Source organism: Cygnus olor, chromosome 6, assembly GCF_009769625.2.
Source record: "Cygnus olor isolate bCygOlo1 chromosome 6, bCygOlo1.pri.v2, whole genome shotgun sequence".
In the NCBI taxonomy this organism is placed as follows: domain Eukaryota; kingdom Metazoa; phylum Chordata; class Aves; order Anseriformes; family Anatidae; genus Cygnus; species Cygnus olor.
In genome coordinates, this window is record NC_049174.1 from 6,593,433 (window position 1) to 6,612,627 (window position 19,195).

Below are 19,195 nucleotides of genomic sequence, written 5' to 3' on the forward strand. Positions count from 1 at the left end.
TTTACTTCCGCCGTTTTTGCACTTGCCAGTTCAGTTTAAACATTTTGTTCTGCTGGCTTCATTAGAAACAGCGCACTCTGCCAGCGTAATTTGGGACCCAGGAAACCCAAAATTTAGTTAGGTCTATCAGATTGACTCCACTGTGTTGCCCACAACCACCTCCTCTTTGGTACAGTCACTTAGACCTGGGGTTGGGCAGGCTACACACACATGGGACACCTTTATCAGCAAGCCAAGTTAGGCTATAGGATGTTCTGTACATACAGGAGAGGACTGATTTGACACTGCCTGACCTGTGCTTGTAAATGTGACACGAGCCCTCTCCTTGCAAAACATGGGAGGAATCTGACATCCCAATAAATGGTCTTCCTCATTTTTATTTCTAATATATCATTTATGCATGCATAAGAAATAATAAACTGCTGATATTGCTTAGGCACACTTTATATGTAAGTATAAGTAATATTTAATAGTCAAGTTTTTTCAAAACAAAATTCATGTTCATGTGGCGCCATCTATCACTAAGCGTTGGTAGCTGCATTTTAGAGAAGTAATGTAACCTTTTCAGCAACACTTACAAACTATTTATTTGGGGGGGGGGAAAATAATAATTCATAGATTTTAGTTTGTAGGGTGTTTTGTAATACTGTGTGCATTTGCAAGAACAGCAAGTCAGTGAGTTTGGTGAAGCTTATCTGGGTATGTACGTGGAGAAACTGGGCAATGGAGGGTGGGGGTCAGCAAAGAAACCGGAGAGCTATTTTGGCTTGCTCAGGGGACGGGAAGGCTCGAGTCAGCTGGAGATGGGCAATGCAAGCTATGACATGTTAGTGACTTCTTACAGTGTCACTGACTCATGGATCTATAGAATTATATATAAAAAAAAAATTGTAGGAGCAGATTTCCATAGTTTTCTGCCCTTTCTATCTTTTTGACCTACCCATTGAATTCTGACATTAAGTTTGTTTTTCCAAATTTTTATCTCAATTGACTACTGGGCTGCAAGTGCATTTCTGGTGCACCCAACCAAGGTGGCCATGTGTACAACTGCTTCCCTGCTTGCAGCCCAGCACGTGCCTCCTGGGGATGATCCTCCTGCATTTCAGGAGGCTCAGGCTAATTTCTGCCTACTTTCCAGAGGTGTTTGCAAAGCAGCTAGCTTGGAGGCATGTTCTCTGCCAGGTGTTAATCATTGAATGCTTAGTAAATGATTGGTATGGGGAAGTCATGGGTGACATATTAGCTCTCTGGTTTTTAGGTATAATGATTTGGTGAAAACAACAACCACCAGTGTCAAATGTTTATATCCCACGATGTTACCAATGGAACCTTTTGTTTGAAGACTTAAGAGGGGGAAAAAAAAGGATTAAGTTGAAGAGGATTTGATTGAAGTTTGCTCACTTCATCATTATCTGCAATAAGTCACATGAAATTGTGGTTAGATTAGCTCTAACTCAAACACATCTGGTGATTTTATTTACTTTTTTTCCCCTCATGCTTAGAGGTAAAGAAACAGATGAATCTAAACAAATGAAATGAGGTGTCCTGAGACCCCCATTCAAGGTCAGTGGTGGCAGAAGGTGTTTGGAGGTGCCGAGTGTCTGGCTGCATCAGGTTGTGGCCAGGAATGTGGCAGACATGTCTCCCTCTAGGCACTTGAGTGCAGTGGCTGCTGCTCTCCTCTGCTTAAGTTGCATCTTCCTTATTTCTGGTGCTAAAAGCAATGTGATGGAGCACAGGAAGAAAGGAAGGGATATAATTTGCTTAGTATCTATTTGGTTATCAGTAACTGGGCCACCCTTAGCCCTTATGCACAGGCTGGGAAAGCAGCGAGGTTTCAGACTATTTCCAGCTGCTGCTCAGTAGCTGTTGTGTTGCAGAACTTGCCGCTTCTCAGCAAAAGCAATCCAGAATGAGATCGTTCAGAAACAGCAGGGTTTTTGGTCTTATTGCAGCATCCCTGCTGGGAAATCTGGCTGTGCTGACTGACTTGCATCATCCTTAGAGCTAATTGCCTTTGCAGGGCATGGAGGCATCTGAATTGCAGTGCAGCCTTCTCCAGCAGAGGAGGAGTTTGGTCCAGGTGTGGGTAGGGAAGGGTCACGTTGCAATAAAATGAAGCAAAGCTTTCAAAGTCCTCTCTACGAGGCAGGTGCTAACTACATCCTGCATCTCCCAGCTGAGCAAAGCTTTTAAATGCACGCTGACTTTAAGCAGCTTAATTACACACTCCCTGATGTGTGCTGCAGAGCAGAAGTGTGCTTCCTTCCACAAATACAGCTAAGTCTGCCCTTGAGTGCTTCTCCCAGTAAGTCCCTTAATATATTACTGGAAGGCCCGCAGCTACCATGATGCCATTGGCAGAACAGAAAAAGGGCTTATAACCAGTAACAGCGACAGTTATCCACAGTAGTCGATAAATAATGTGGCCTTTACTATGATGGACTCCTTTTTTTCCTGTCCAGCTGGCTGCACCATTAAATGCTAGAAATAATTCTTATTTTTTTTAGCTTTGCTGCTCATGGATGGTCCTGAGCAGAGGGGGAGGAAGGCTCTTGCAGTGATCTGCGTGCTGCCTGTGGCCCTGCCTGTCACCAGAGGTCAGCAAAGGACCTCTGTGCTGGCTGGCAGCTTGTACAAGCTGCGCACTGGTTTTGGTCCCCTCCCAGGGTTTGAGAGGAAGTTATTACTTCTTTCCCTCTGGAAAAGGGCTTTTAAGCACGTGAGAACAGATTTAAGAATAATATAAATCCCCAGTTCACCAAAAAGTGCGCTGTTCTGGGTTTAACAATGATTTTTTTCCCCCAATGTGCTATACAGTTTAAATTATGCATAGCTCAGTATATTACAGTATAATCAGTGCTAAGTACATATGCATACACAGAGCACAATAAATTATGGATCTTCCCTTAATATTTCATGAATAAGAACCATGGCACGTATTGATTTTGTTTTGACCTGAGCATTCAACAGAGCATTTAAACATATTTCTATTTTTAAATCCATGAGTCATCATAATGGGACTGTTCACATGCTTTCCGTTAGGTAGGTACTTAACAACCTTGCTGAATGTGAGCCATAATGGTAATCAGATTAATATTTTGAATGTGTGCCCGAGGAAGGCAATAGGAGCCATTTCATCAACTTTATTAATTTCTTGGCATAATCTTTTTGAGAAGGATCCTTTTTTTGGTATATATGTATAGAATATACGTGTGTGCATATATATTTAATGAAGGAAAATTCAAGGTAAAGCTTCTCTGAGGAAGAAGACTGTCTCTGAGTGCTGTCTGTCTGCACTTCCATGAGAACTGAAATCTCTCTGGCAGCCCAAAAGAATGAGGGCTCTGCTTGAACACTGGGGATGGCTTAGCTTCGACCAGAGAGTAAAATTACAGCTTCCAGCTGTTTCCTTGTGCAGATGTCCAAGCTGCTTGGGAATAGTTCAGGCACCGTAGCAGTTTATAACGCGGGTATGCTGCACAGATATTTTTCATATCCTGAATCTGCAGTTTTAAACTATATGCTATGCCTTCTCTAAGACAACTCAACCACTGAGACAGAGTTATATCTTTTAATGGAAGAGTCAGAAAGGATAAATAAATCTGATCAAGCAAGTAGTTGTGTTGAATAGGTCATTTAATTTGGCCCAGACTGTAACCCTGTGGAAGTTGTACCTTCTAGAATGAGTAAGAGAGTTTTAATTACATGATAGCTGTAAATTGATAACATGGACACACAGCGAAGATTTTTTTTAGTATCAAATTCACCTCCTTACCTGCAATTGTTAGAAGTCATTCAGGACTCGCTATGAAATGTAATAAAGGAGATTTATAGCTGTTTTCCAAAGTAAATTTATATTCATATTCACCTTTTTTTTCCCTCTTTCTCCAGGACATAGACAAAGGGCGGCAGCTGGTGGTTTTATCTTTAATATCTGGAAGCTACAGGATATCCTTGCTTTTTCTCTTTAACTTTTCATATGTAAGTAATAACAATGGTTAATGGTCCACTCTGAAACCATCCCACGCATGAATGAGCTCTTACAAATTAAATAGCTTATGATTTATTGCTTTATTATTATCAATATCTATTAATAGCAAGGTATATAGGGCTTTTTTATTTTTAAAAGCCAACATAAATAGTTGAGTCAGTGTGTTGACAAACATGTTAATATATAAGCAAATACTGAGCCATTCTGGGTAAAACATCACCTCTAACGGATCTTTAATAATGCTGTGCTTTGCTTCCACAGGTGTTTTGGCAATGAACTGAGAAAACTAGCCCAGGCCTTCTCTACTAAAGTTTAGGAGTTGAGTGTTTTTCCTTGCTGTTGGAAGGATCAAGTTATATTAGGGTGGTACGTTGGGTGTTAGGGAAAAAGTAATTTTCAAATTGTGACTGTCAAATTCCAAACCTATGATGGGTCCCAAGCCCTCTGCCCTCTAAAACTCTGTTGTTGTATTAATCAACTGTAACTTTTGATATCCAAAACTAATTGATTTACCAAGACATTTTTTTAGCTGGATAGGTGATATTAATGAGATTTAATGATGATATGACAATAGTTAATCTGTTTCATGTTCTGTATTCTTTTCATTTCTGAAGAAAACCTGGAGAGTTCTGTTTATCGTCTCATATAGAAAGGGAAGAAAACTAAAGTTAATTATTTTTCACTTACCTGGAGGAGTTTAGAACTTGTGGAGCTCACAGAGTAGAAAACATTTAGCAGGTTTCCATATCAAGCAGCAACTTTTCTTCCGCTCAGTTCTGTACATTTTTAAAAAATGGTTTAGATTTTAAGGATATATTTCATATATCAGTAGCTGTTAAATGTCCAGTAGGAGAAAATCTCAAAAGACTTCCATTTGTAAATATAGTTCTTCTTATGTGGGGCAAAATACAAAGGCCTTCAAGCAAGCCAACATTTAATTGTATGATCTAATGGCATCAAAATTTAGTTATAGCTCCCTTTAATAAAATAAATTTGGAGACTTATATGATAATTCTAAAATCAGATCATGCTATACCTTATGTCTGTCAACTTGCTTTGCAAGATGAGGAAAGAGCTTTGCACACTGACAACAGAAATGCCTCTTTATTTCTTCTCTGGTGTTATTAGTTGAAAAGACTTTTAAAGAAACAGCTCAATTTGATGCATTGTTTAAATCACTTTTTTTTTTAAGGTCTCCCTGGTAATGAAAGAATTGTTCAGTCTGAAACAGCTACAACAGCCCTGTAGCAGACAGACAGTAGAAAGGAAAGCACTGCATGCTTAGGGAAAGAGTTTTTAAGAAGCAGAGGTTGCTTGCAGAGGTCCTATTCACAGCACCCCTTACAGCAGTTGGCTGCTCAGTGATGTCTGAGTGAGATGTCAAACCCCCTCCTTCATCCCTCCTGAATTTCTCTGTACTTTGGAGCCATCTAGGTTCTTCACCTTCACAGAGTCCTCTATCAGTGAGTTCTGCGAATCATGTGTCCTCATAAAGATGTTTCCCACTAGGCAGAGAATAGCCTGAGGCTAATGTCCCTGTTAGATCCTGTGTAAATCCTGATGGAAAGCAGGGAGAGCTGCAGAGTCACTGATGATCAAGCTAGTTCCTAAATTTGGAGTCAAGAATCAAACTTCAGGCAGCTCTAATGGGAAGTTTTTGTGATTTCCACAGCAAGAATAAAATACCAATTTCTCAACTGAGGTAAGATGAGCAAAACTGAATTCAAGTGAGTGGTGAAGTACAGGATCTTATGGCGCTGGGTTGGAAATCTCTGTGGTTCTGCATCTGCTACCAAGTTTCTGCCCAACCCTAAAATGTCTGCCTGCCTCCATCTGAAAGAGACAGAAATATTACTTTTAACCAAAAACTTATGCAGCTCCCAGCACATGGGGGCAGGCTACTTGGCACGTATCAACATATTTGTCCTCACTAATTTGGAGGACAAGATCTGTGACCCTGTCTCAGGTGGAAACAAAGCCATTTACCCAAGGTCAGCCTTTGAATCAATGCTCTCAGTTGCAGCTTGGTTTCTTAACCACTGGGCTGCTGTGCCTGAAGACCAGCCCTTTTGTAAGGTGTGACTGTGTTGTGAGGCTTAATTCATAAATGTTTGCAAATGTCTTCAGAAAAACAGGGTGATATTAGAAGAGAAGTGCATTAGCACTTGGCTGGGCAGCAGCAGCTGGAATGTATCAGGGCTGCAGTAATATTTGATGGTGCATGTACTTCGCTACAGGAATGCTGCCAAATGGCATTTGATTCATACCTTGGAGCTCTGTTCAGATGGAAAAAAAGTTAATTTCCATGCTTTCTTGGCCAAAAAGTGCCTGCAGGTCTTTATATGGCTTGACCATGCTGGGACCAAGGGCCTGACTTGGAGCAAGCACTGTTTGGGCTGAAATTGTTTGTGCTCAGGCTTGGGGCTCTAACAAGAGGCTGTGACAAGGGTGAAGGTGGTGCTTCCCCAGCCCAGGACTAAATGAGGGGATTACAGCCTGACTCCCACCCCATGGCCCCAGAAAGAGAGAGCCTTCTGTTAAATGTTTATGTTAATAGAGGTTTTGGTTTGCCCTTCCTAATGATTCCTCTTCAGTCTCCCAAGTCCAGTGCAGCAGTTCTGCGACCAGCTGTGGTTGGATTAGGGTTTTTCTCTCTATTTTGAGTGTTTAGAAAACTTTCCATATTTCTTCAGCCTTGCTGATGCTTTTCCACATTTCTTGTCCCAGCAAATGGAAGGCCAGGAGTTCCCCGCCCTGCAGATCACTTCTCTGGGCGAGACCCCTTCCATGGGTTTGTTTCTCAGCCACGGTGAGTGTGGACCTGCTCTCTTATCCTCACTTGCTGATTTTGAGCTTTAGGAATTAATCTGAAGCCTGCTGAAGGCAGAAGAGGTTTTCCCAGCATGCTTAATGCACCCAGCTTGGAAGCATTGCCTTCCTCCTGAATTGCCTCCTGCACTCAATACCTGTCGCTGCTATGTGCTTGTTTGTGCAGAGGTACAGCTCATCTTATTCCCGTTGCAGCAGTCCTCCCCTCAGCAGCACCCCCAGCGTCAGCACTGCCTATTAACTGCCTTGTTTCCCATCCGACGCTTTTCAGAGCCTAAATTTCTTTAGCCAGCAGCACACTAAGATGTGGGCAGTCATCAGGATTAGCTGGGGCCAGCGGTCCTGGTTGAGAGGACAGGTTTCAAGCGGGATAAATCACCCTTGCCACATCGCTCAGGCTGCCCAGCCGAGGTTACTGTTGCTTAGCTACAAGGCTCTATGAAAACAGCCCAAGCTGCGGCAGAGCAGGCACTGAAGCATTTCAAATATGACAAGACCCAAAGGATGCTCATCAGAGGACACGCAGGAACATTACAGGTCCCATATGCTGAGGTTTTAGTGACTGTGACAGTTGGCTTCTAGCTTACACGGTGCTGATTACAGGAGAGTGCACTGCCACTAGCTCTGCTTTTGCTGTAGCTGGGGTGTTTGCAGGCTGCGCCTGTGTTTGGGGGGGAATTATCAAATAAAAGCCCTTGAAAGGGGGAAATGAGATAAGAGAGGGACTCCTTGGGGGCTCCTGCAAGGAAAAGCCCTAATGATCTCTGCAGTTGGTTTCTGGTACCTATTGCAATGCTGTGGAAATGTCAGTAGCTGCATACTCCTCTGACAGGGCTACAAAATATTTGGGGGAAAGGATAAAGACTGCTGAAGAGAACAACCTGCTGTAGCCTGTTTGCATTTCTGAAATTGTCTTGGCTTACACAGTCAGCTCTGTCATTGCTTTCCAGAAATCAGTTCAAACATAGTTGGAAAAATAGCGAGATGTACAGCTTTTGGCTTGACCCGGCACCTCCCCACCCCTTCTATAAATTCTTTTATGAATCATTAATTGGTGGAAGCAGGTTCCTATGGCTCAACAGCAGAGCAGTTTAAAAAGCAGAGGTCTCTAGGATGAAAAGTGAAGTTTCTTTTTAAGATGCCTTTTAAATTTTGCAGACTTAGAGGAAAATTTGCCCCGCAACCCTCCATTTACTTTGCTGCTGACGTACAACTCCCAGTAGGAAGATTGATTCCCAGTTAAACCCCGGTTACTGGAGCCAGGCTACATCACGTGCTGGCAACGCGAGCTGCAGAGCTGCCCTTACGTGTTGTGTGCGTATCGGTCTGTCTGTACGCAGCGCTGACACCTTTCAGCTTTTCCCTGCCAGTTTGCTTTGGTGTTCCGTCTTACAGCTCTACTAACCATGGCTGCGTTTTTGCAGTGTCATGAAAATGAACATCTCTGAGTGCCCTGGATATGTTTCTGGGTCCCAGAGTGGCTGCACGCAAAAGACAGGAGTGCTGTGCTTTGAACACTAATTAACAGTCTGGAGGTGAGGTCTCAGCTTGACAGCCAAATTTAATCACAGTTATCTGTATGCAGGAGAAGGCTGCTCTGAACCTCCACGAGGATCTGGGAGGACTGTGAACACAAGGACTTAAGCGATAATCAAGATTTTTGGAAGAGATGCAATTTGTCATTTTCCAGGGCATAAGCCAGCCTCTCAACAGGAAAGGGCTGCGTGCAACTTGCACCACTGAAAATTTTTTAGGCATTATGGCATTACGCACGGTTCTCACATGCCTGTCTGTCTGTAGTGCCAGGGAACATGCACCAAAAGAGTGCTGACTACTTCTATCTTGAGCTTGCCCCTTATTTTCCAAGCTTGATCTTGTCCCTGTGGACACCAGGACCTCCTGTTACATTGCAGAAGCACTTGCTGACTTCTGCCATAGTGTGCTCTCCAGGTGGCTGAGGAGAGATGCTGCACAGATGAGACTGAAGCAGAGCTGTGCTCAGACAATTGTCTCATTTATGCCAGGAAAAAAATAAGTCAAGAGAGCCATAAAGAGACAGGACATGGCGATTGATTTGGCATCAGCAGAATTACCTCGGAGAAATGAGAACAGACTTGGGCCTGCTATCTTTCAATGCCAGCGTAACGAGAAGTAAGTCTTATCAAAATGAAGAGATGTACTTCAGAGCTCCCTCCTGCTGCAGCTGGGAGGGCAAAAACCACCTGTCCGCACTCACACTTCCCCTCTGGGGTGACCGCAGTGGCTGGTGTGCGAAGCGTTTCTCTGGGCTCAGCTGTCTTCAGTGTGAGTCGGCAGCAGGAGGTAAAGGAGTGGAGCCAGCACCCTGACAGAGCTGTGCTGCTGGGCCTGTCCGCAGAGCAAAGCCACGAGGAGAGGCTTGAGTGGCTCTGGGCTGGAGAAGCTTCCTTAGAGCTACTGGCCGTGTTGGTCTAGAGCTGGAAAGACACCAAGTCTTTGTCCACACCTCTGGAGAGATGCCAGACCGAGAGGACTTACAGAAGGCCAAGGATTGGAGTTCTGGCTTTCTGCTTATCTTCAGCTTCTCTAAAGATTGTTCTTGGTGCTTCCATTGCAGATGTGAGTCTGGGAGGACACTACAGCTGACTGCAGAACTGGCCAACTTTGTTTTCCCTGATTTATGGCAGAGAAACCAAGTGGATCAAACTTCATTGGTTAAGAAATCCCTATAAAACATCCTGCATTCTATTTCTGGTTCTTATTCAGTGATGCAGCCCCACTGAGAGAAGGTACGCTAAGGGTGACCTCATATTATTCTTCCTTCTTATTGGTAACAGCTATTTACCTTAAACATCCATGTCAGCAGTGGGGAACAAACCTTCCCTCTGAAAGTTTTGGTGCTTGACCCCAAATTCAAAGGCAAGAGAAGCTCTCAGTGAAATGCACGGTAATGTGCCTAATCTGTGCAGAGCTCCCTTTAGAATAACAGAGCAGAAAATGAAAAGTCATAATCAAATTAAACAATCTTATGTTGTTGCCTAATAATAATAATAAGCCCTGCGTGAATGTATGGGAATTCAGCTCTCAGATCTGTGCTGTTTATATGGACAACTAATGAGATTGTTCTAACACCAAGAAAAAAGCAAAAGTTTGAAAACAGACTGGACTGCTGCCCGGGTTTTTTACTTGATTTCCTGTGCATACACTAGCCTGTCACTTCTAAACCTGTTTTGCCTCTCACTTAGCAGTGGAGCTGTGCCTGGATAAAAGCATTAAGTGTGTACTATCTAAATATTAGCTTTATAATGTGGATCTGTTGCTTGCTCCCAGGGTATCTCTTAAAAGCAAGTTGCTCTGTTTTGTTATGTTGTCTATTGATCACTCCTGTTCGCTTTGGTATTTTTGATGTTGCCGTTGTTGATTTGCCTTGCTCTTGCAGAAAGTGTTGCCAAGCATTAGGAAACTGAATTATTAAACCTGATTGATTTTCCTTGACCATGTAGTTGATGCTATCATGTAGGGACCTTTGCCTTAAGCTATGCAAGCAGGGTTTTGGTAAGTGCCTGACAGCTCTCCTCATCCCTTGGATTCATTATCTTCCCTCTCTTTACTCCACCATCATTATGAAGAGGAGGACATTCTGAAAACCATTATGCGGAGTCACTTTGTTTTACTGTCAGCCTCCCTTTGCTAACAGCTCCACAAACGATGGGATTTGTCTTTCTTTTCGTTCTGTAGGTGCACAAACAGATCAGCCCATTTACTAACGGCCTCAGCGCTGACACCACTGTGTCCATGGCAACACAGCAGCCTGCGCAAAGCATCCATAGACACTTTGAAAATCAGAAATATCAAGTGATGACAAGGAGTCGCTGTAGACAATAGATGTTGATGCGTTTCACAACCACCTGAAATGCTTCTCTCTCCACCCATCAGGTCTTTGATTATAACATGCTTTGCATTTCTCTTACAGCTCCTTTGTCAGGATACAAGACTCAAGGCAGAATTAATCCCAATTCTGACCTTTTTTTTCATTCGAACTGCTGGCTGAGGTAACTTACAGGAATGAGCACCCCAAGTTGCTCTGTTGACTCTCCTCTTTGAACTGGACTGGAGCACAGGCTCTCCGAATGAAAAATCCAAAGTACTAGTTGAAAAAGATGTAGCTTCTATTAGCCCAATGTGTTTCAGAGCTAACGCAGGTAGCTGTGTGACTGCTAGGCTGCTTTGTGATCTGCCCAAGAGTTGCGTGAACTACTGCTTTCTTATTGTGACAGCAGATTTAATAAGATCTGAACCTTTTTATATAACTTCATCTACCTGCTGGCATGGCAGAGACTATGCTAAAGCAACTACAGCTGCTTCTCTTCACAGATCCCATGGGTTCTTCAGCTCTGCTTTCAGGAGAGATCATTCAGGCGCACAGGCTGCAATTCAGAAGCTGGTTGCAGCAAATGTATCAGTTCATTAACCCAGGGGCTTACATGGGGAAACATCTCTAATTCAGACAGATAACTGCACATGAAGTACTGATTTGTGCTGCTAGATAACCATCGGCAAATATATGGGCAGAAGCTAGCAGGAATTTACAGATGTTTTGTACGTGCTGCCCTTTAGGGGCACTTCATCTCCACCCCTCATCTTTCATGTACAAAGCAGACCTTTAGAGTGATGTGCTGGTGATGACCCTGAATGGGGAGCCATTTTGTAAGACAGCAAACCCACAGGTAATCTTCAGGCATTCAGAACCATTTTCCTCAGGCCAGGGACTTATTTCAGCCACACGAAGACATAGTGGGTGTGTTCATTGCTCAGACTGAGGCCATTCTCAAACCTAGACTACAACGCCACATTTGTTGTTTGCACGGAAGCTGAGTTTTAGGCAGAGCTTGAAGCTTGTTGATGGGAAAGAGCCCAAACATGTTTGATGTTTAACCTCTAGCCACAGTTCTGGCAAGGCAGAGTGATGTGACTTACAAATGAATCTTCTGAACTTGAGTTTTCCTGAGGACTGTGATCAATGAGCCTGAAGCACCGCTGGGCTAGCAGCCAGTAGGGCCTTTGGGAAGTGTGTGATGTCCATGAGGCTACTTCCAAGTCCCTCTTTTTCCTTTGGGCAGACCCTGCCTCACGGCCTTTATGCTCTTCTCATGGCTGATCCACATAAGTGGGTGAGGTCTATCACAGCCCTCTATGAATTGCCTTAATTCTTCAGTGCTTTTAGGACTGCAGAACATGGACTCCTGTGCTCACTCCAGCCCTGGCCTGAAGGCATGCAGTTTTGTCTTTTCCAAAACTGACTGAGGACTTGTAGCAGCAAACTGGCAATGTATGTAGCCTATGTGAATAAACAGCCCCTCATTCTGTCTGTAGATGCCTCCCCTCTCTCAACAAATAACAGCGGTGTTTTATTCGTAGAAAGGGGAAAAGAAATATGAACCCCCAACCCCAAGATGAACTATGTTGCCCTGTATTGTAGTGTTAACTTGATTAGGCTAATTTTTTTCAGCTGATAATTTAAGCTCTAGGCATGGAAAATGTAGTAACATTTACATGTTTGAACATAAGATGAGCATATTAAGAAGTAAAAAGCCTTATCAAAATTCCACATTAATAAAACAAGCTATCAGTGCATCAGAGAGTTGAAGAGCTTCCATGTGCAAGCATAGTAATAGACTCCTTCTGAGGTTTTAATTCTCAGTAGATACTGTTGGAAAAAATCAGACTTTCCACTAGAACAGGAAATTAAATATCAAAAATAGGATACCCCTTATGTTCTAACCAATTTGAATATTTAGTAATTTATACATCCTTTTTACTTTAAAATGCAACTTTTCCATATAATTTCCTACAGATGCAATGTGCAAAGAGATTTCACTACTTAAACCTTAATGTGTGTTCTGTTCATCTTTAGGTAGGCAGTGGCTGTTTATTTTCCTATTGCATTAGCAGACCTAATAAGGCTGAATGGGGCAGTAGTTTTATTCCCACAGCTTTCATGCTAGATAAAGAAGGCAGTGCTTATACTAGTGAGAAGCTAGAGATGGCAAAGCGAATAAACCAAACTCATAAACTTGCATTTGATACTTCCTGGCAAACAACATTCCCTGCTATAACTAGAAAATGTTAAGAGCAACAAACCTTATTTTCTGGAGAGCCTTCTTTTCCTTTCTTGTGGAGATGGGAATTTAACAGATGAAATATTCCTCTCTACCCCAGAACATGGGTTAAAGCAGTGAAAAATGGCTTAGGGTAGGAACTTTCACCATCTGCATTCTGCCAGGATCGGTACACCCCTCACTTCCTTTTGAATACATTTACAAAATCTCCTGTGAGATGTCCCTAACATGACAAGCCTGACATCTGCTTTTTTCCTCTTCAGCAAAGGCAAGCAGCCCCATAACCAATATGTCATAAAGCCTCAAGAGCTGAGAGAAAATGTATCTGGGTTAGGTAAATGACAGGGGAAAAAAGGAGGCTCTGCACAGACCTGCGTCCTCAGTAAGGGACCTCTGCTGTGCATTTTTCACTGTTGTGTGTATCTGGGGACCCTCTGCTTTCAATCACAGCACTGAGAACTGAGGATCCAGATGCCCCCTGGAGTGGAGTCTCTACTGTAGTTCTTGTCTCCTTGAGTCCCCAAGAGCAGGTGCCAGCAGTATTTAGTACTCTGCTTGCTTTCAAATCTTTCAAATCATTCTAGCTCTAATGTAAAAACTGGCTTTTGACATCTAAAGCATTTAGTAAATGAGAGCGTAGCTCCCTAAAGCTAACTAATCCATCATAATTCACATGGGAACCTAGTTCCCTCAGACAAAAAGACCAAAGATAGCGAAGGTCTACAAGGCAGAGCTGCTCTGGTGACAGTCCTGCCACTGTGGCTAGATCCTTGCTTAAAGCTTTCCCGTGGTAACCTGAGGCATTCATTTACAGACAGGTAATATCTCCAAATAATCTTTAGAAGGTAGATGTTATCAAATGGAAGACAGGCAGAAAAAAGAGGTCTCTTAAACGGAAATTTTACCATATGAGCTAATGATACAATTGAGTTTCCTGTCCAAGTCAGAAGCAACTTGAACATAGTCTCTTCTGTAAAGCCAGGGACAAATATGTAATATTTTCAGTGGATGCTTTTGTTTTGCTTTGAGGTTGGTGACACATTTTAAAGAGCTATTCAGCTCACCTTTTTTTTTCTTATTGCCTCAGCAGGGCACTAGGGGGACCCTAGAGCTCTGTCACTGTGAGAAACATCTCAGCCAAACCGAGGCAGTAATCATGCCTTCACGGTCACCTTAGCCTAGGTGCTTCCAAGGGGAAAGGTGGCAAAAACTGCTCAACCGGTTGTGGCACATGCCCAGAGACTGAGAACATGCTACCGGGGAAAGTGCACAAAACACCACAGAATACTTTCCATCGCTTCATAATTCTCGTTTCTGCTTGTAGCGCTTCCGATCACGAATAAGTAAGAGTTGGCTTTGACTTGACTGCTCTGTTCACTTAGCTAATGCTGTGACATTGGCACCAAGTCTTGGGTCATACTGTGTTTTTGAGAGATTAAATGTTTCCTTCTCTGCTCTGAAGGGAAGCCAAACACCTAAGTTGCCAACAATTACAGCTTGATAAACTGGCAGAGGAGAAACAGGAGTTTGTTATTATAGCTATATAGTCTAAAGAAAAGAACGTATATTGACGTGGTCCCTTTTGGAGTGTGTTATTTCTCAGCTGCTATTTCAAATGAATCATTTTAAAAAAGACTACTATGTCCTTCCTTCTTTTAGCAGGCAGGCAAAAATCCTCTATTTCACATATTAGACCTTCATATAGACATTCATAATTCAGTGTGTCAAAGCTTTACTATAAAGCCCATCATTTGTGAGGTTATGTAAAAACCTCCTTTGTAAAAAATATTTCCCCACTATCTCTTACTGGGATGATGCTTTTTGATCTCTTTATGAATACTTCTAATAAAGATAACGTGTGTGTATCTTAACATCTCTAACATAAATTATAAGAATTTTCCCTGTCTTAAAACGTCTAGTGTCAACGCCGTTGCTGAATATTTAATGTAAAGTATAATGTAATTTGACTAGATAATTATCTGGTGGAAAATGGTGAATGCCACATTGTTTTTTCTGTGTTTATTTTTCATCATCTTTGATGACTGTTTAACGGAGAGCTGCAGCTGAATGACTAACTTCCAAGATTCACCTTTTCTCTCTGCAGCCTGCTGCTGAAAAGGGGCTGCTAAAGTACTGCATTGGAGCTAGAGGCATTGATTTCTCCACAGCACATGGAATATTCTGAGCCTTTCTCTGGTTGGTTTTATCACCGTGAGCTCTAGGATCATTTGTAGACAGCATGAAGCCTATTTATTGTGCATGGTGTCTTTCCACTGAGAGCTCTCTTCCATGATAGTCATCACAGGGCTTATTTCCCACAAAAATATAAGCTGTCCTTTCCTTTTTTTTAATTTTATTTTTTTAATAGTGTAAGCTCAAAATAAGCTGAGCTTGTGGGGAGAGCTCCTCTGGGGTCTTTGTATGGCTGTGTGGGCCTTCAAAGGGAGGCACTAAAGAGGACAGCAGGGAAAGGCACTACTGTGGCCCTGGGTGCTGGGTATGCAGGTACACTGTCCTTGACAGTCTTCACTCCCGACAGTCTGGAAGAATGACTGCCTGCAGCAAATGTTTCCTCTGGAAGCATCTCCTCCGGATGGATATACATCACTGACGGTGAGCAGCCAGAGGGGAACATGATGGCTTTGTCCTCTTGGCATGATTCTGCTCCCTTTGCATGCCACTGATTTATAGATGAAATGCTAGACTAGGGAAGTGGCAGTGGTGGGAAGTTCTCCCAGATAACTTGAGGAGGGCCAAGGAAAAAGGACTGGAAGGGAATGTCTGTAGCCTTAATTTACGCACTCAGATCTTTACAGGAAAAAAAAGCACGATATATAAATATATTTAAAAAAATACTTCACAGAATAATTTGGCACCCTCAAGTCCCTTTATGGACCTTGATGTGGGACTGAAATACAACCCAATGCAGTAGTTGAGGGATTGCCATCTCAAGATGGCAGCCAAAGAAACAGCTATGGCAGTGAGGCCTGTGCTTTCCTGAGCCTGTGCCCTGACCACCCTGTCTAAGAGAGCTGAGGCCCAAATTACAGAGCTGAAATGTTCCAGATCACCTGCTAAGGTCTGTGAAGAAAAAGAGTGCTCAGTGCTTCTCAAAATCATGCTTGAAATTATGCGTGATTCATGGTACCTGGAATTAGTGAAGCTTTGGAAAAAATAAAGACGGGACTTGCTCAGAGTGCTGCAGCGGAATTAGACAAAACTGAAGTCACAGTTTAAAGGTTTTGCACTGTCATATGGGTTGAGATTAGTACATATTCTGGACACCCAAATGTAAAGAGTAGGAATATTTATCTTTAATAGAACAAAATACACTATCTGTTTCAGAACCTTTCCACAGATTAATACTTATAGTGGGAATTGCTGGTTAAGGCTCTGTCAGACTGGCTTTTGCACATTCATTAAAAATAAAAAACAACAAAGAAAACTAATTTGTTTAGGAAATGGAAAAGCTAATAGAGCCCTATTCCACTCCTTGATCTCCAGCAAAGGGAACTGAAACCAGTGGGCACTGACTGAAAGGTGAGATTATGGTGTCTTTTACTTTCGCCAGAGGACCAGGGAAGTATTAAGGGGCATATCCTGAGGGGCAGAGGAGGCCCGTTCAATTAGTTTGGGAAGCAGGTAAGTGACAAACGGGATACCTTTTACTGTCGAAGTCAGTGCGGGGAGCAGTTGGAGGGTCTGTCACCACACAGTCTGCAAGCCAGCGGTGCGGTTTCTGAGGTACATCTCCGTACCTATCTCACCGAGCCGCCTCCTAGAAGGAAAAGAAAATCTGCTCGAGCATCACTGCGAGACCCCGAGGTTAGGGACCTTCGGGGCATCTCCTACCGTGGCGGGGTCGATCCCTCAGAGCCGGCCCCGCCATTTCGCGCAGCGGCCGGGCCCCTCCGCAATGCAGGGGCCGCTGCGGGCGCCGGGCTCGGGGCGGGGCGGGCAGCGAGGGGCCGGCCCCGCCGCCGCCACCACCACCTCCACCACCTCCATCACCACTTCCACCACCGCCGGGGGGCCCTGAGGGAGTGGGGCCGGGGCCGGGGCCGGGGCGGAGCGGGGGGCGGGCCGCGGGGCTTCGCGGCCCGGCGACAGCCCGGAGAGCGGCGGGGCGGGCTGAGGCGGCGGCGGCGGCGGCGTCTCCTCTCTCAGCCCCTCGGCGTCCCAGTGCCGGCGGCCGCTGTGGCGCTCAGGTAAGGGGACGTTGGGGACCGTTGGGATCCGTTGGGGACCGTTGGGGGCGCGAGGCAGGGCGAGGCAGGCGCTGACAGGACGCGAAGTTGGCGCCCGCGCAGCCCCGCTTGAGGTAACCGGGGGGGTGCCCGCTGCCCCATAACGCTTCTTTTACCCTCGTAGGAGCCCGTCGGCTTCCTGCCGGCTGCCTTTAGGGTTTCGAGCATCTCCAGAGCGTAAAAGCCTGGGAAGGATGGAGCCTTGCGTCCCCTCCCGCCCGCCCTAAGCTCCTCTGAAGGGATCTGCGAGGCTGAACAAAGAGCGCTGGGGGGGGGAGGGGGGGGGGCGCGAGATTTCCCCCTTCCAATTTGCAACGGGGAAACAAACAAAAAAATAATTCCCTGCATTGACTGGTTCTGCCACGGAGAGGAGGCAGCCGTGCACGGGGAGGCTGGTAATCGTGAACAAAGCCTTTTTATGTGAGGAAAAAATGATGCAAAACGCGCCCTGCTCGAGGTGCTGCAGGTACGGTGAGTGTGTGCAGCGCGCGGTGCCAGAAGGTTGCGTGGAGTATGATCTGCAAATAAAGACTGCTTGCCTCAATTTGTTGTGTATAATGTTTGAGACACTAATTGCAACCTGCCATTTGAATAAGATGTGCTTTGTGAAACACCTTTGGGAAAGAAGGGGGTGTGCCGCATGCCGGCAGAGCTGCTTTCGGTGTTTAAGATACAAACGTAATGTATTTCCCTATGCTAAGCTGGAACTTTCAGTTTTCCTCTGAATAAAGATATTCTTTGCGTTTCATGTAGGCTTCTTCCTGATATAAAACAGCAGGCTTTCACACAGGAGTGATCATTAACATAAAATCCTGCATTAGAAGGCGAGGTATACATACATATTCTGTAAGTCTTACTTATTCTAGGCTTCTGTCATCCCTTTTCACAATCTGTCAAGCCATTGTGGCTGTGTCAAGGAACCTTTCTCAAAGAAATCATTTGCTGTCCAGCATCTGTGCTGCTCCTGGTTCAGCAAACCTACCCCTTTTGTTTTCAGACAGGTTCTTCCTCACAAGGTTGAAGCGCGTATCCTTTCTGTTCTGGCTCTCCCCCTTCCTCCGCAAACCTTTGTCTTCTCCTTGTGAAGGAGCCTGTTTATTTCCACCCGTGCTGGTTTAGGCTTGTGTGGATGTCTAGACTTGAGATGTCAGAACCGATGCGCCCAAGAAGAGGTTCAGCTGCAGGATGTATTTGTTTTCTATAGCTTCTCTCCCTTCCCACCCTACTGGATGACGTGATTACAGCATCTCAGCCCTTGCTGAGAAGAGAGGGAGAATGTGCTGAGAGAGCATTACCTAGTGAAATTGCCCCTGCCATTACTTCATAGATCACGAAGGAGTGAATCACTAACAAAGAGAAAATGGGCATCTCCCCTGCTTGTGATAGAAACTCCCTTCAGTTAGCACAGAGGCAGTCCTGTTCAGTCTGTGGATAATTTCTGCTGAGAATGTTTCCAAAACATAAGATGTATGGCAAACCTCAAACTCACCACTGTAGCACCTAGGTTTGGGAACCACTGACTTCCTCAGTGTGCATTTTATTTCTCCTGTTTGTGAAATGATGCACTTGGCAGTGGGCAGGACCCCAAACTAGATGTGGTACCAAGTCTCACGGCACTCAGGCCACAGCCCTGTGGAGCTTTCAGATGAGCTACACCAGCACCCTGCACCCCTTTGGCTCAGTGAGAGCATTCACAGAGCACAAATAAAGCACACGAGTGAGCCCTCATGCAGCAGGGCTCCAGGAAGAAAGGTGATTTCAGCAGTCAGGTGCAGTGATGCAAGTTCTCCTTCTTCATCTCTTGTACCAAGGGACAGGATTTGGTTAACGGCACTTTACAATTTGTTGCACCCATATTGTGGATTGCCTTTGGTGTTTGAGAGAAACCGAAGAGCTGTCATCCTGAGAGTAAAAAGTCACCATTGTTCTGCGGAGAATTTTAGCCCACTTTGAATGTGGAGGGCAGTTCATTAAGCCTGTAACACAGTTTGTTACGTAAAGCAGCATCTGAACCCTGGATTTAGGGA

At 44.4% G+C, this 19,195-nt stretch overlaps 1 protein-coding gene and 1 long non-coding RNA gene across 17 annotated transcripts in view; one reads left to right on the top strand and one right to left on the bottom strand.

Annotated features, from left to right (window-relative positions):
* Positions 1 to 8,380: 8,380 nt before the first annotated feature.
* LOC121072003 lies at positions 8,381 to 16,851 on the bottom strand. The gene is made up of 3 exons (XR_005820929.1): positions 16,774 to 16,851; positions 16,584 to 16,699; positions 8,381 to 15,729 (listed from the first exon to the last, which is right to left on the bottom strand). It is a non-coding gene; the product is annotated as an uncharacterized LOC121072003 (long non-coding RNA).
* MAP2 (microtubule associated protein 2) overlaps positions 16,724 to 19,195 on the top strand; it is a 197,092-nt gene continuing 194,620 nt past the window's right edge. For 11 of the 16 annotated variants that reach the window (XM_040561014.1, XM_040561021.1, XM_040561023.1 and 8 more), the window contains exon 1: positions 16,724 to 16,746. The gene's annotated coding sequence lies outside the window, so the exon portion shown is untranslated. Of the gene's footprint in view, positions 16,747 to 17,002; positions 17,130 to 19,195 lie in introns of those variants that run through there. The other 5 variants (XM_040561015.1, XM_040561027.1, XM_040561028.1 and 2 more) reach the window with 3 other exon arrangements.